This window comes from Pan paniscus, chromosome 13 (genome assembly GCF_029289425.2).
Source record: "Pan paniscus chromosome 13, NHGRI_mPanPan1-v2.0_pri, whole genome shotgun sequence".
NCBI classification, from domain to species: Eukaryota; Metazoa; Chordata; class Mammalia; order Primates; family Hominidae; genus Pan; species Pan paniscus.
Window position 1 is genome coordinate 136204745 of NC_073262.2, and position 14227 is coordinate 136218971.

Below are 14227 nucleotides of genomic sequence, written 5' to 3' on the forward strand. Positions count from 1 at the left end.
AGTCACATCTTACATGGACGGCACCACCCAAAGAGAGCTGTGTAGGGAAACTCCCCTCATAATACCATCAGATCTCATGAGATTTATTTGCTATCAGGAGAACAGCACGGGAAAGACCTGGCCCCATGATTCAATTACCTCCACCAGGTCCCTTTCACAATATGTGGGAATTCAAGGTGAGATTTGGGTGGGGACACAGCCAAACCATATCAGGGACAAATTCCAGAAACATTAGCTTTATTCAAATTTACTTTCCTTTTTACCTTTCTGAGTCGTCAAGTTCTAAAAGCACTGCTTAATTTTGTTTCTAAACTCACATTGCAGCACAGGGCATGATCTGCCCTCAAGACAAAGACCATAAGCTACTCTTTCCTGGAAAATGTACAAGTTGGTATCTCAGCAAATGCTACTCATGTTTCTTATCCTTATGAGTAAATCATTGGCAGTATGTGTGATTTTTTTTGGGGGGGGTCAACAGGAAAATACACGGCCTCTTTTTGGGGGCAGGTTTTGCCTGTATTTCTCCTGCCTACAAATATTATAGGAGCTTAGAATTCCAGCTACTGGCTCACTCTTGGCTGAAGTTCTCTGATGGCTCCTGCTGGGTGGAATGGCCCCCTTCACCTATGTGTGTGTCTGCTGCTGACCTGTGGCTTTGCCCAGGCAGGGAAGCTGCTGGTAGTGCCCATGGATGGGAGCCACTGGTTCACCATGAGGTCAGTGGTGGAGAAACTCATTCTCAGGGGCATGAGGTGGTCGTAGTCAGGCCAGAGGTGACTTGGTAACTGGGAAGATCACTGAACTGCGCAGTGAAGACTTACTCAACCTCATACATTCTGGAGGATCTGGACCGAAGTTCATGGTTTTTGCTGATTCTCACTGGAAATCACAAGTACAAAGTCTATATCCTCTAGTGACACGTTCATCCAGTGGTATTTTGGACTTATTTTATTCAAATTGTAGAAGTTTGTTTAAGGACAAAAAATTAGTAGGATACTCAAACGAGAGTTCTTTTGATGCAGTATTTCTGGATCCTTTTAATGCCTGTGGCTTTATTGTTGCCAAATATTTCTCCCTCCCCTCTGTGGTCTTCGCCAGGGGAATATTTTGCCACTATCTTGAAGAAGGTGCACTGTGCCCTGCTCCTCTTTCCTATGTCCCCAGAGGTCTCTTAGGGTTCTCAGATGCCATGACTTTCAAGGAGAGAGTGCAGAACCACATCCTGCACTTTAAGGAATATTTATTTGGCCCAATTTTTTCAAAAATGCCCTAGAAATAGTCTCTGAAATTCTCCAAACACCTGTCACCGTATATGATCTTTACAGCCACACATCAATTTGGTTGTTGTGAACTGACTTTGTTTTGGACTATCCCAAACCTGTGATGCCCAACACAGTCTTCATCAGTGGCACCAGCTGCCATCAGGGAAAGCCATTGCCTAAGGTAAGTCATCTCTCCTTTAGTGTAGTAAGAATAATCTGGCTTTGCGTCATAAAAAAAGATTTTGCATTGTGTTAGGCCATTCTTGAATTGCTATAGAAAATACCTGAGACTGGATAATTTATAAAGAAAATGGGTTCAATTGGCTTATGATTCTGCAGGCTGTACTAGCATGGTGCCAGTATGTGCTTGTACAGCCTGCAGAACCATGAGCCAAGTAAACCTTTTTGGGGAGGACTCAGGGAGCTTTTACTTGTGGTAGAAGGCAAAGTAGAAGCAGACATGTCACATAGCAAAAGCAAGAGCAAGAGAGAGTGAGAAGATGTGCCACGTACTTAAACAACCAAATCTTGTGAGTACTCACTATTACAAGGGCAGCATCAACTCATGAGAGATCTGCCCTTGTGACCCAAACACCTCCTACCAGGCCGCACCTCCAGCACTGGGAATTACGTTTCAACATGAGATTTGGACGGGACAAATATCCAAACTGTATCATTTCTCCCCTGCCTATTCCCCCAAATCTTATGTTCCTCTCATATTGCAAACTACCATAATGCCTTTCCAATTGTCCCTCAAAATCTAACTCATTACATCACTTGCTCAAAATTCCAAAGTCCAAAGTCTCATCAGAGACAAGGCAAGTCTCTTCCACCTATCAGTCTGTAATAAAAAACAGTTATTTACTTCCAAGTTACAATGGGGGTACAGGCATTGGGTGCTCCCATTCCAAAAGGGAGAAATTAGCCAAAAGAAAGGGGCTACAGGCCCCATGTGAGTTTGAAACCCAGCAGGGCAGTCATTAAATCTTAAAGCTCCAAAATAATCTCCTTTGATTCCATGTCTCACATCCAGGACACACTGGTGCAAGGGGTGGGCTCCCATAGCCTTGGACAACTATGACCCTGTGGCTTTGCAGGATTCAGGGCTCATAGCTGCTCTCACAGATTGTTGAGTGCCTGCAGCTTTTCCAGGAGCAAGGTGCAAGCTGCCAGAAGGTATACCATTCTGGGGTCTGGAGGATGGTGGTCCTCTTTCTCATAGCTCCACTAAGTGATACCTTATTGTGGATTCTGTGTGGGGGCTCCAACCCCACATTTCCACTCTGCCCTAGTAGGGATTTGTTGTGAGGGCTCCACTCCTGTAGCAGGCTTTTTGCCTGCGCACCCAGGCTTTCCCATGCATCCTCTGAAATCTAGGTGGAGGGTGCCAAGCCTCCTTCACTCTTGCATTCTGCTCACCCACAGGCTTAACACCACATGGAAGCCATCAAGGCTTATGACTTGCACCATCTGAGGCAGCAGCCCAAGCTGTATCTGGGGCCCTTTGAGCTGAGGCTAGAGCTGGAGTGGCTGGGATGTGGGGAGCAGTGTCCTGAGGCTGCGCAGGGTAGCAGGGCCCTGGGCCTGGCCCACAAAATCATTCAGTCCTCATAGACCTCAAGGCTTGTGATGGGAGGGGCTGCCTTGGAGATCTCTGATATGCTTTTGAGGCCTTAGCATTTGGCTCCTTTTTAGTTATGCACATCTCTCTAACAAGTGGTGGCTCCATGTCCTGCCTGAATTGCCCTCCTGAAAAAGCTTTTTCTTTCTCTGCCACATGACGAAGCTGCACATTTTCCAAACTTTTATGCACTGCTTCCCCTTTAAATATAATTTCCAACTTGAAGTCCTTTCTTTGTTCCTGCATCTAAGTGTAGGTTGTTACAAGAAGCCAGGCCACATCTTGAATGCTTTGCTGCTTAGAAATTTCTTCTGCCGGATACCCTAGGTCATCACTCTCAAGTTCAAACTTCCATAGGTCCCTAAGGCATGAACACAGTATAGCCAAGTTCTTCGTTAAGGCATAACAAGGGTGACCTTTACTCCAGTTTCCAATAACTTTCTCATTTTCACATAAGACCTCATCAACCTGGTGCTCATAGCCCATATTTTTATCAGCATTTTGGTTACAATCATTTAACCAGTCTCTAAGAAGGTGCAAACTTTCCCTTCATCTTCCTGTCTTCTTCTGAGTCCTGTAAACTCTTCAAACCTCTGCCTGTTACCAAGTTCCAAAGTCACTTCCACATTTTCAGTATCTTTATAGCAATGTCCCACTCTCAGTACCAATTTTCTATTGGTACTATTTTCTGTTGGTACCAATTTTCTATTCTTCATTGTGTAGCCATGAAGAAATGCTTGAGACTGGGTAACTGGTAAATAAAAGAGGTTTAATTGATGCAAGATTTTGCAGGCTGCACAAGCACGGTGCTGGCATCTGTTCATATTGTGGGGAAGCCTCAGGGAGCACTTACTCATGGCAGAAGGTGAGGCAGGAGCACATCACATGACAAAAGCAGGAGAAAGAGAGAGTCGATGGGGGTGGTCTGCACACTTAAACAACCATATCTTGTGAATACTCACCGACTACTGCAAGGACAGCACCAAGCTGTGAGGGATCCACCGCTATGATCCAAACACCTCCCATCAGGCCCCACCTCCAACATTGCGTATTATATTTCAACATGAGATTTGGGTGGGGACAAATATCCAAACTATAACACTTACTGAACTGTGAGTTAACATTTTCATTTGTCACATTTGGAATTTTTTTCCAGTTATGTGAATCAGTTTGTGCCATTTCATGGACCTCTCAGTTAGCAATTTTTTATTTGTAGGTCATATCCAGGTTGCATTTAAAGATACTCTTTTTGGGAAAATACCAAAAACCACAGTGAGAAATGAAACTTCCCTTTATTGCTAATTCTATAGAAAATGCTCTTAGCAGTTTTGTGTGCATCATTTTCATTTTTTGAAATTATTTTATGTATATGCAGATATCTAATGTATATTCTCACACCTATTTTGTTAAAATAAAATCTAGTAGCAGGCTGAACATATTGTTCTTTACTTTGCATTTTTCATTTGCCAATAAATTATAGACATCTTTAGAGGCTGATGCAGACTGATTTGACAAGTTCTTTTAGTAATTACATAAAAGTCTTTACTTTGGGTTTAACGTAGTTTTTTCAACCAATTAATGTTGAGATAGATTTAGGCATTTTCCAAATTTGTCTTTATGCACATTAGTGTGTAAACACTCTTTAATACTTTCTTTACATTACTATATTTCCATATTCGTAGCCTCTGATGAATTCTTCATCATGTGGATCCCCAGCAGCTTTACTTCTCTCATTGAACCCTGACTGCTATAGAATGGAAGTAGTGGCTGTGGCAAAGTAGTACCTTGTACACTTTTTGACTTGAAATACAGGAGGCAGAAGGAATAGGAATGAGGGTAGAGGCTAGACCATAGCTCTACTGAAGTTTCTTCAGGAAAGGCAAGATAGGGCAGGAGAAACAGTTTAGCATTGGTTGGTTTGAATAATTTCAGTGGTCTCTGAGCTCTAAGGGCAGGCCTTTTGCTATCTCTAATAATTGGCTGACCCAGGGAGGTGCACTGCATCCCTACCAGATAGGGATTTTTAAGATGTGAAAATATCATAATATACAGAAAATTAAACAATACACACAATACAGGAAGTATTTTATTCTTATGGATAAATACCCAACAGTGGAATAGCTGTGACTTATGGTAGGTGTATGGTTACCTTTTTGAGAATTTGCCAGACAACATTTACAAGCGGCCAGACCAAGGTGCCCTCCCACCACAAGCATATGAGAGGTCCAGCTGTTCACACTCACCAACACTGGATGTCTTAGTCCGTTTGCATTGCGATAAAGGAATACCTGAGGTTGGTTAATTTAGGAAGAAAACGTGTTTATTTGGCTTGTGGTTCATTCAGGGTACAAGAAGTATGACACCAGCATCCACATCTGGCGAGAGACTCAGGCTGCTGCCACTCATGGCAGAAGGTGAGGGTGGAGGGTGCTGATCACATGGCTAGAGAGAGAGAAGCAGGAGAAAAAGGAGGCAGGTACCAGGCTCTTTTTAATAATCAGGTCTTGCTGAAACGAATAGATGGGAAGTTCACTCCTTACTGGGAGGGGGCACTAGGTCATTCATCAGGGATCCACCCAAACACCTCCCACTAAGCCCCACTTTCAACATTAGAGATCAAATTTCAACACTTGATTTGGGAGGGACAGATAACTCAGCTATATCATTTGATACAGTCAGTCTTTTTCATTGCAACTATTAAACCTCAGTTTTAGTTTGATTTCCCTAATCATTAATTATGTTGAACATACTTACATGTGCCTGTTTGCCGTCTGTGTACCTTCTTTGGTTACTGTCTTTTGAAATCTTTGCTCATGAAAAAACATAGATGTCTTTTTAAAAATAGACTTTTTATTTTACAATAAATTTAGATTTAAAGCAACAGTGCAAAAAACAGCACTGAGAATTCCCATATATCCTTTGCCAGTTTCCCCTATTGATAAATCTTGGATTACTATGCACATTTATCACAACTCATTAACCAACATTGACATATTATGATGAACTAAGGTCTATGTTTTCTTCAGATGTCATTAATTTTCACCTAATGTACTTGTTATTTTCTGGGATCCCATCCAGGATACCACATGACATTTGCTCATCACATTTGTTTCATCTCCTCTAGCCTGTGACAGTTTTTCAGACTTTCCTTGTGTTTTTTTTTCTTTTTTTTTCTTTTTTTTTTTTTTTTTTGAGATGGAGTCTTGCTCTGTCGCCCAGGCTGGAGTGCAGTGGCGCGGTCTCGGCTCACTGCAAGCTCCGCCTCCCGGCTTCACGCCATTCTCTGGCCCAGCCTCCCGAGTAGCTGGGACTACAAGCGCCCGCCACTGCGCCCGGCTAATTTTTTTTGTATTTTTAGTAGAGACGGGGTTTCACCATGGTCTTGATCTCCTGACCTTGTGATCCGCCGGCCTCGGCCTCCCAAAGTGCTGGGATTACAGGCATGAGCCACCGCTTCCGGCCTTCCTTGGTTTTGATAGCAGTTTGTTTACTGGCACTGCTTCTTCTATGGCTTCTTTAGTACCTGGTACAGACTCAAAAGCACCAATCTCCTTCAAGTCATCGTCTGCTGATTCCTCTGGTGTGGTGTCTATTCGGTCTTGAATTTTTCACAGATCCATATCTTGAAAGACCATATCCCGCAACTTTTGTTGCTGAATTAGAGGTGTTGGGTTTGCAGGCAGGTAGAGCACTTTGAAACCTTCAGTGTTGAACTCATGGGTTCTGGGCGGCTAGGGGCATTGTCCAAAATCAAAAGAACTTTCAAAGACAGTCTCTTACTGGCAAGACAAAGCAATGTAGAACCAATCCAGAAGAAGTGTTCTTGTCGAGGCTTTCTTGTACAACAAAAAAACTGGTAGTGGGTATTGATCTTTTCCCTTCAAGGTGTGGAGGCTAGCAGGTTTATAGATGCGGGCAGTCCTATTTTAAATCCAATGGCATTTACACAAAGCAGTAGAGTCAGTTTATCCCTTCTTGCCCTGAATCCTTGTGTTTGCCTCTCTTCCTTAGATTAGGGTTATGGTTAGTAGCCTGCAGAAACAATGTTGAATAGAAGCGGTAACAGCCCCTCAGTCCTTGGCATGATCTGAGGAGTGAGCATTCTGTCTTTCACTATTAAAGATGATGTTAGCTGTGGGTTCCTCCAAGATGTCCTTCATTAGTTTAAGATACTTCCCTTTTTTTCCCCTAGTTTGTTGAGAATTTTTTTTTTTATCAGAAATGGATTTTGGATTTTTGTCAAACACTTTTTCCATACCTATTTAGGTAATTATATGCTTATACACTTTTAGTTTATTTATATGGTATGTTACTTTAAATGATTTATAAAAATTATTTATTTTATCATTAATTGTGGTGAAATACACATAGCATAATATATATCATCTTCACCACTTTAGGTGCACAGTTCAGTATTGAGTACATTCACGTTGCTGTGCAACCAACACCACCATTCATCTCCAGAACTCTCTTCATCTTCCCAAACTGAAACTTTGGACCCCTTAAAAAATAATTCTCTGTTCCCCCCACCTCTCAGCCCTTGTCAACAAGCATTCAACTCTTTTATTCTATGAATTTGACTATTTTAGATACCTCACATAAGTAGAATCATAAAGCATTTGTCGTTTTGTGACCAGCTTAGTTCACTCTGCACAATGTCCTTAAGGTTCACTCATGTTAGCATGTCAGAATTTTCTTCCTTTCTAAGGCTAATAATATTGCATTCTGTATATATACACCACATTTTTGCTTGGGTTGTTTCCACTTATAGGCTGTTGTGAGTTATGTTGCTATGAACATAGTGGTACCATGTCAAACCAGCCTTGCATTCCTAGGATAAACCCCTTTTGGATATGGTGTATAATTTTTTTTATGTAGTAACTATTTTAAAATATTACAGAATTTGACTTAATAATATTTTGTTTAAAATTTTTGAATCTAAAGCCATGAAGGTCTGTAATTTTTTTTATCTCATAATGTCTTTGTCTGGTTTTGGTACTGTGATAATGCTGGTCCCATAAAATGTATTAGGAAATCCCCTGGGCTTCAGTTTTTGGGACTAGTTTGTGAATAATTGGTATTATTTGTTCCTTCAATGTTTGATGGATTCATCAGTGATGTCATCTGAGCTTCACTTTGTTTTGTGTGGGAAGGTTTGAATTACAAATACAAATTCAATTCAACAGATACAGGTTAGTTCTATTGGGGTTATGTATTTATTCTTGTGAATAGTCTAGCAATTTGTCTCTTTAACAAAATGTGCCCATTTCATCTAAGTTGTAGATTTTTTGGGCATAAATTTGTTCATGATATTCTCTTAGCATTTTAATATCTGTAGAATCTATGGTGATACCACCTCTCTCATTCCTGATATTGATAATTTATTTCTTCTTTTTTTTTTCAGATCAAGGTGGCTAGAGCTTTACCAAATTAATTGATCTCAACAAAGCAGCTTTGGTTTCATTAATTTTCTCAACAAACCAGCTTTGGTTTCATTAATTTTGCCTGTTTTTTAAACGCATTTTCCATTTCATTGATTTCCATTCTGAAGTAAGCCTCCAGGGGAGGTAGATCACTGACCGTCATGTTTATTTTTCAAGGACAGTCATCTGCAAGTGCCCCAGTCACCAAAAGAAAAGATGACTAAGCAAATGTCTAGTACCAGTTAGAGTGTCCTGAAAGGAGCCATCTTGTGCTCCTATAAGGATTATACCCCGAGGTTTTCTGCGGAATCTCTCACTGAATGTTCTTTAAGGTGTTGCCTGACACACACTGCTTAGCTCGTCCATGAAGGTATCAAGAAAACCTGCAGAATATAATTCTGTCCAGTGCAACAAATATTCCGGTTGATTTTCTTTGTGCAGGGCTGTATTTGTCTGTTTGGATTGCTGTAAAGGATACCTGAGGCTGGGTAATTTATAAAGAAAAGAGGTTTAATTGGCTCACAGTTTTGCAGCCTTTGTATGAAACACAGTGCTAGCATCTTCTGGTGAGGCCTCAGGAAGCTTACAATCATGACAGAAGGTGATGGGGAGCTGGCGTGTCACATGGCAAGAGCAGGAGCAAGAGAGAGACAGGAGAGATGGCACATAATTTCTTTTTAATTTTTTTTTATTTCTGGGGTACATGTGGAAGATGTTCAGGTTTGTTACATAGGTAAACATATGCCCTGGTGCCACATGCATTTTTTTTTTTCCTGCTCTTACACTTTTCTTTCTTTTTAAATGCTTTAAGTTCTGGGATATATGTGCAGAACATTGTTACACAGGTATACATGTGCCATGGTGGTTTGCTACACCCATCAACCTGACATCTACATTAGGTGTTTCTCCTAAGCTATCCCTCCCCTAGACCCCCCACCCCCCGACAGGCCCTGGTGTGCGATGTTCCCCTCCCTGTGTCCATGCGTTCTCATTGTTCAACTCCCACTTATGTGTGAGAGCATGTGGTATTTGGTTTTGTGTTCCTGTGTTAGTTTGCTGAGAATTATGGTTTCCAGCTTCATCCATGTTTCTGCAAAGGACTTGAACTCATCCTTTTTTATGGCTGCATAGTATTCCATGTTGTATATGTGCCACATTTTCTTTATCCAGTCTATCATTGATGGGCATTTGAGTTGGTTCCACATCCTTGCTGTTGTGAATAGTGTTGCAATAAACACACGTGTGCATGCATCTTTATAGTAGAATAATTTATAAGCCCTTTGGTATATACCCAGTAATGGGATTGCTGTGTCAAATGATATTTCTGGTTCTAGATCCTTGAGGAATCGCCACACTGTGTTCCACAATGGTTGAACTAATTTACACTCCTACCAACAGTGTAAAAGTGTTCCTATTTCTCCACAATCTCTCCAGCATCTGTTCTTTCCTGAGTTTTAATGATCGCCATTCTAACTGGCATGAGATGGTATCTCATTGTGGATTTGATTTGCATTTCTCTAATGACCAGTGATGATGAGCTGTTTTTGATATGTTTGCTGGTCATATAAATGTCTTCTTTTGTGAAGTGTCTGTTCATATCCTTTGCCCACTTTTTGATGGGGTTGTTTTTTTCTTGTAAATTGGTTTAAGTTCCTTTTAGATTCTGGATATTAGCCCTTTGTCAGATGGATAGATTGCAAAACTTTTCTCCAATTCTTTAAGTTGCCTGTTCCATCTGATGATAGTTTCTTTTGCTGTGCAGAAGCTCTTTGGTTTAATTAGATCCCATTTGTCAATTTTGGCTTTTGGTTGCCATTGCTTTTGGTGTTTTAGTTATGAAGTCTTTGCCCATGCCTACGTCCTGAATGGTTATCGCCTAGGTTTTCTTCTAGGGTTTTCATGGTTTTAGGTCTTATGTTTAAGTCTTTAATCCATCTTGAGTTAATTTTTGTATAAGGTGTAAGGAAGGGGTCCAGATTCAGTTTTCTACAAATGGCTAGCCAGTTTTCCCAACACCATTTATTAAATAGGGAATCGTTTCCCCATTGCTTGTTTTTGTCAGGTTTGTCAAAGGTCAGATGGTTGTAGATGTGTGGCATAACTTCTGAGGCCTCTGTTCTGTTCCATTGGTCTATATATCTGTTTGGGAACAAGTACCATGCTGTTTTGGTGACTGTAGTCTTGTAGTATAGTTTGAAGTCAGGTAGCGTGATGCCTCCAGCTTTGTTCTTTTTGCTTAGGATTGTCTTGGCTATACTGGCTCTTTTTTAGTTCCATATGAACTTTAAAGTAGTTTTTTTCCAATTCTGTGAAGAAATTCAATGGTAGCTTGATGGGGATGGCATTGAATGTATAAATTACCTTGGACAGTATGACCATTTTCACGATATTGATTCTTCCTATCCATGAGCGTGGAATGTTTTTCCATTTGTTTGTGTCCTCTCTTATTTACTTGAGCAGTGGTTTGTAGTTCTCCTTGAAGAGGTCCTTCCCATCCCTTGTAAGTTGTATTCCTAGGTATTTTATTCTCTTTGTAGCAATTGTGAATGGGAGTTTACTCATGATTTGGCTCTGTTTTTCTGTTAATGGTGTATAGGAATGCCTGTGATTTTTGCACATTGATTTTTGTATCTTGAGACTTTTCTGAAGTTGCTTATCAGCTTAAGGAGATTTTGGGCTGAGATGATGGGGTTTTCTAAATATACAATCATGTCATCTGCAAACAGAGACAATTTGACTTCCTCTCTTCCTATTTGAATCCCTATATTGCTTTCTCTTGCCTGATTACCTTGGCCAGAACTTCCAATACTATGTTGAGTAGGAGTGGTGAGAGAGGGCATCCTTGTCTTGTGCCAGTTTTCAAAGGGAATGCTTCCAGCTTTTGCCCATTCAGTATGATATTGGCTGTGTGTTTGTCATAAAATACTCCTATTATTTTGAGATATGTTCAATCAATACCTCGTTTATTGAGAGGTTTTAGCATGAAGGGCTGTTGAATTTTGTTGAAGGTCTTTTCTGCATCTGTGGGGATAATCATGTGTTTTTTGTCATTGGTTCTGTTTATGTGATGGATTACATTTATTGATTTTCATATGTTGGACCAGCCTTGCATCCCAGAGATGAAGCCAACTTCATCATGGTGGATAAGCTTGTTGATGTGCTGCTGGATTCGGTTTGGCAGTATTTTATTGAGGATTTTCACCATCGATGTTCATCAGGGATATTGGTCTGAACTTTGTTGTTGTTGTTGTTGTGTCTCTGCCAGGTTTTGGTATCAAGATGATGCTGGCCTCATAAAATGAGTTATGGAGGAGTCTCTCTTTTTCTATTGTTTGGAATAGTTTCAGAAGGAATGGAACCAGCTCCTTTTTGTACCTCTGGTAGAATTAGGCTGTGAATCCATCTGGTCCTGGGCTTTTTTTGGTTGGTAGGCTATTAATTACTGCCTCAATTTCAGAACCTGTTATTGGTTTAGTCAGGGATTCGACTACTTCCTGGTTTAGCCTTGGGAGGTTGTATGAGTCTGGGAATTTATCCATTTCTCCAAGATTTTTTAGTTTATTTGCGTAGAGGTGTTTATAGTATTCTCTGATGGTAGTTTGTATTTCTCTCGGATCAGTGGTGATCTCCCTTTTATCATTTTTTATTGTGTCTATTTGATTCTTCTCTCTTTTCTTCTGTATTAGTCTGGCTAGTGGTCTATCTATTTTGTTAATCTTTTCAAAAAACCAGCTCCTGGATTCATTGATTTTTTTGAACATATTTTGTGTCTCTATCTTCTTCAGTTCTGCTCTGATCTTAGTTTTTTCTTGTCTTCTGCTAGCTTTTGAATTTGTTTGCTCTTGCTTCTCTAGTTCTTTTAATTGTGATGTTAGGGTTTTGATTTTAGATCTTTCCTGCTTTCTGCTGTGGGTATTTAGTGCTATAAATTTCCCTCTAAACACTGCTTTAGCCATGTCCCAGAGATTCTGGTAGGTTGTGTCTTTGTTCTCATTGGTTTCAAAGAACTTATTTATTTCTGCCTTAATTTCATTATTTACCCAGTAGTTATTCAGGAGCAAGTTGCTCAGTTTCCATGCAGTTGTGCGGTTATGAGTGAGTTTCTTAATCCTGAGTCCTAATTTGATTGCACTGTGGTCTGAGAGACTGTTTTACTTCCAATTATGTGGTCAATTTTAGAATAAGTGCAGTGTGGTGCTGAGAAGAATGGATATTCTGTTGATTTGGGGTGGAGAATTCTGTAGATGTCTATTAGGTCTGCTTGATCCAGAGCTGAGTTCAGGTCCTCAATATCCTTGCTACTTTTCTGTCTCATTGATCTATCTAATATTGACAGTGGAGTGTTAAAGCTTCCACTGTTATTGTATGGGAGTCTAAGTCTCTTTGTAGGTCTGTAAGAACTTGCTTTATGAATCTGGGTGCTCCTGTATTGGGTGCATATGTACTTAGGATGGGTAGCACTTCTTGTTGCATTGATCTCTTTACCATTATGTAATGCCCTTCTTTGTCTTTTTTCATCTTTGTTCATTTAAAGTCTATTTTATCATAGACTAGGATTGCAACCCCTGCTTTTTTTTTCTTTCCATTTGCTTGGTAAATATTCCTCCATCTCTTTATTTTGAGCCTATGTGTGTCTTGCACGTGAGATGGGTCTCCTGAGTGCAGCACACCGATGGGTCTTGACTGTTTATCCAATTTGCCAGTCTGTGTCTTTTAATTGGGGCATTTAGCCCATTTACATTTAGGGTTAATATTGTTTTGTGTGAATTTGATCCTGTCATTATGATGCTAGCTGGTTATATTGCCCATTAGTTGATGCAGTTTCTTTATAGTGTCAATTGTCCTTACAATTGGGTATGTTTTTGCAGTGGCTGGTACTCATTTTTCCTTTCCATATTTAGTGCTTCCTTCAGGAGCTCTTGTTTAAGGCAGGCCTGGTGGTGACAAAATCTCTTAGCATTTGCTGGTCTGTAAAGGATTTTATTTCTCCTTCGCTTATGAAGCTTAGTTTGGCTGGATATGAAATTCTGGGTTGAAAATTCTTTTCTTTAAGAATGTTGAATATTGGCCCCCACTGTCTTCTGGCTTGTGGGGTTTCTGCAGAGATATCTGCTTTTAGTCTGATGGGCTTCCCTTTGTGGGTAACCAGACCTTTCTCTCTGGTTGCCCTTAACATTTTTTCCTTCATTTTAACCTTAATGAATCTGATGATTCTGTGTCTTGGGGTTGCTTTTCTCGAGGAGTATCTTTGTGGTGTTCTCTGTTTTTCCTGAATTTGAATGTTGGCCTGTCTTGCTAGCCTGGAGAAGTTCTCCTGGATAATATCCTAAAGAGTGTTTTTGGTACATACGTTTAAACAACCAGATCTCCTGAGAGATCACTCACTATTGGGAGGACAGTGCCAAGCCATTCATGAGGGAACCATGCCCATGATCCAAACACCTCCCACCATGCTTCACCTTCAACACTGGGGATTATATTTGACCATGATATATGGAGGGGACAAACATGCAAATTATATCAAAGACATAGCATGGCTACTGTGAAAGGAGGGTAAAAACACAAAGATGACATCACCACTGACCTCAGGGAGTGCCCAGTAGACTGAGGGAGACGAGTACATATTTTCCTGAAGGAGGGCACTGGAGTGATGGCATGTTTAGAATGTGGAAGTAGAGCGGCCGCAGAAAGGCAGCCCGGCAGAGTGCTCGCACAAGGACTGGGCTAGAGACTCCCCACTGCATGTGATGTATCTGAGGAAAGTCGTTAAAATAGGTGATGGTCACTTTCCATCAAGTCTCTGGTATGGTCCATGGAGGCAGGGTTGTCAATGTCATTTTGGCATTTCAGAGGCCTCTCAGGGTTTGAATATGGCAGAAGACAACCAGCAATGATTATGCATTGCAGAGACGCAGGTGAGC

At 40.7% G+C, this 14227-nt stretch overlaps 1 pseudogene; it reads left to right on the plus strand.

The window, feature by feature from the left end:
• Window positions 1-591: 591 nt before the first annotated feature.
• Window positions 592-4664, plus strand: LOC100976761 (UDP-glucuronosyltransferase 1A7-like; annotated as a pseudogene).
• The last annotated feature ends 9563 nt before the right edge of the window (window positions 4665-14227 follow it).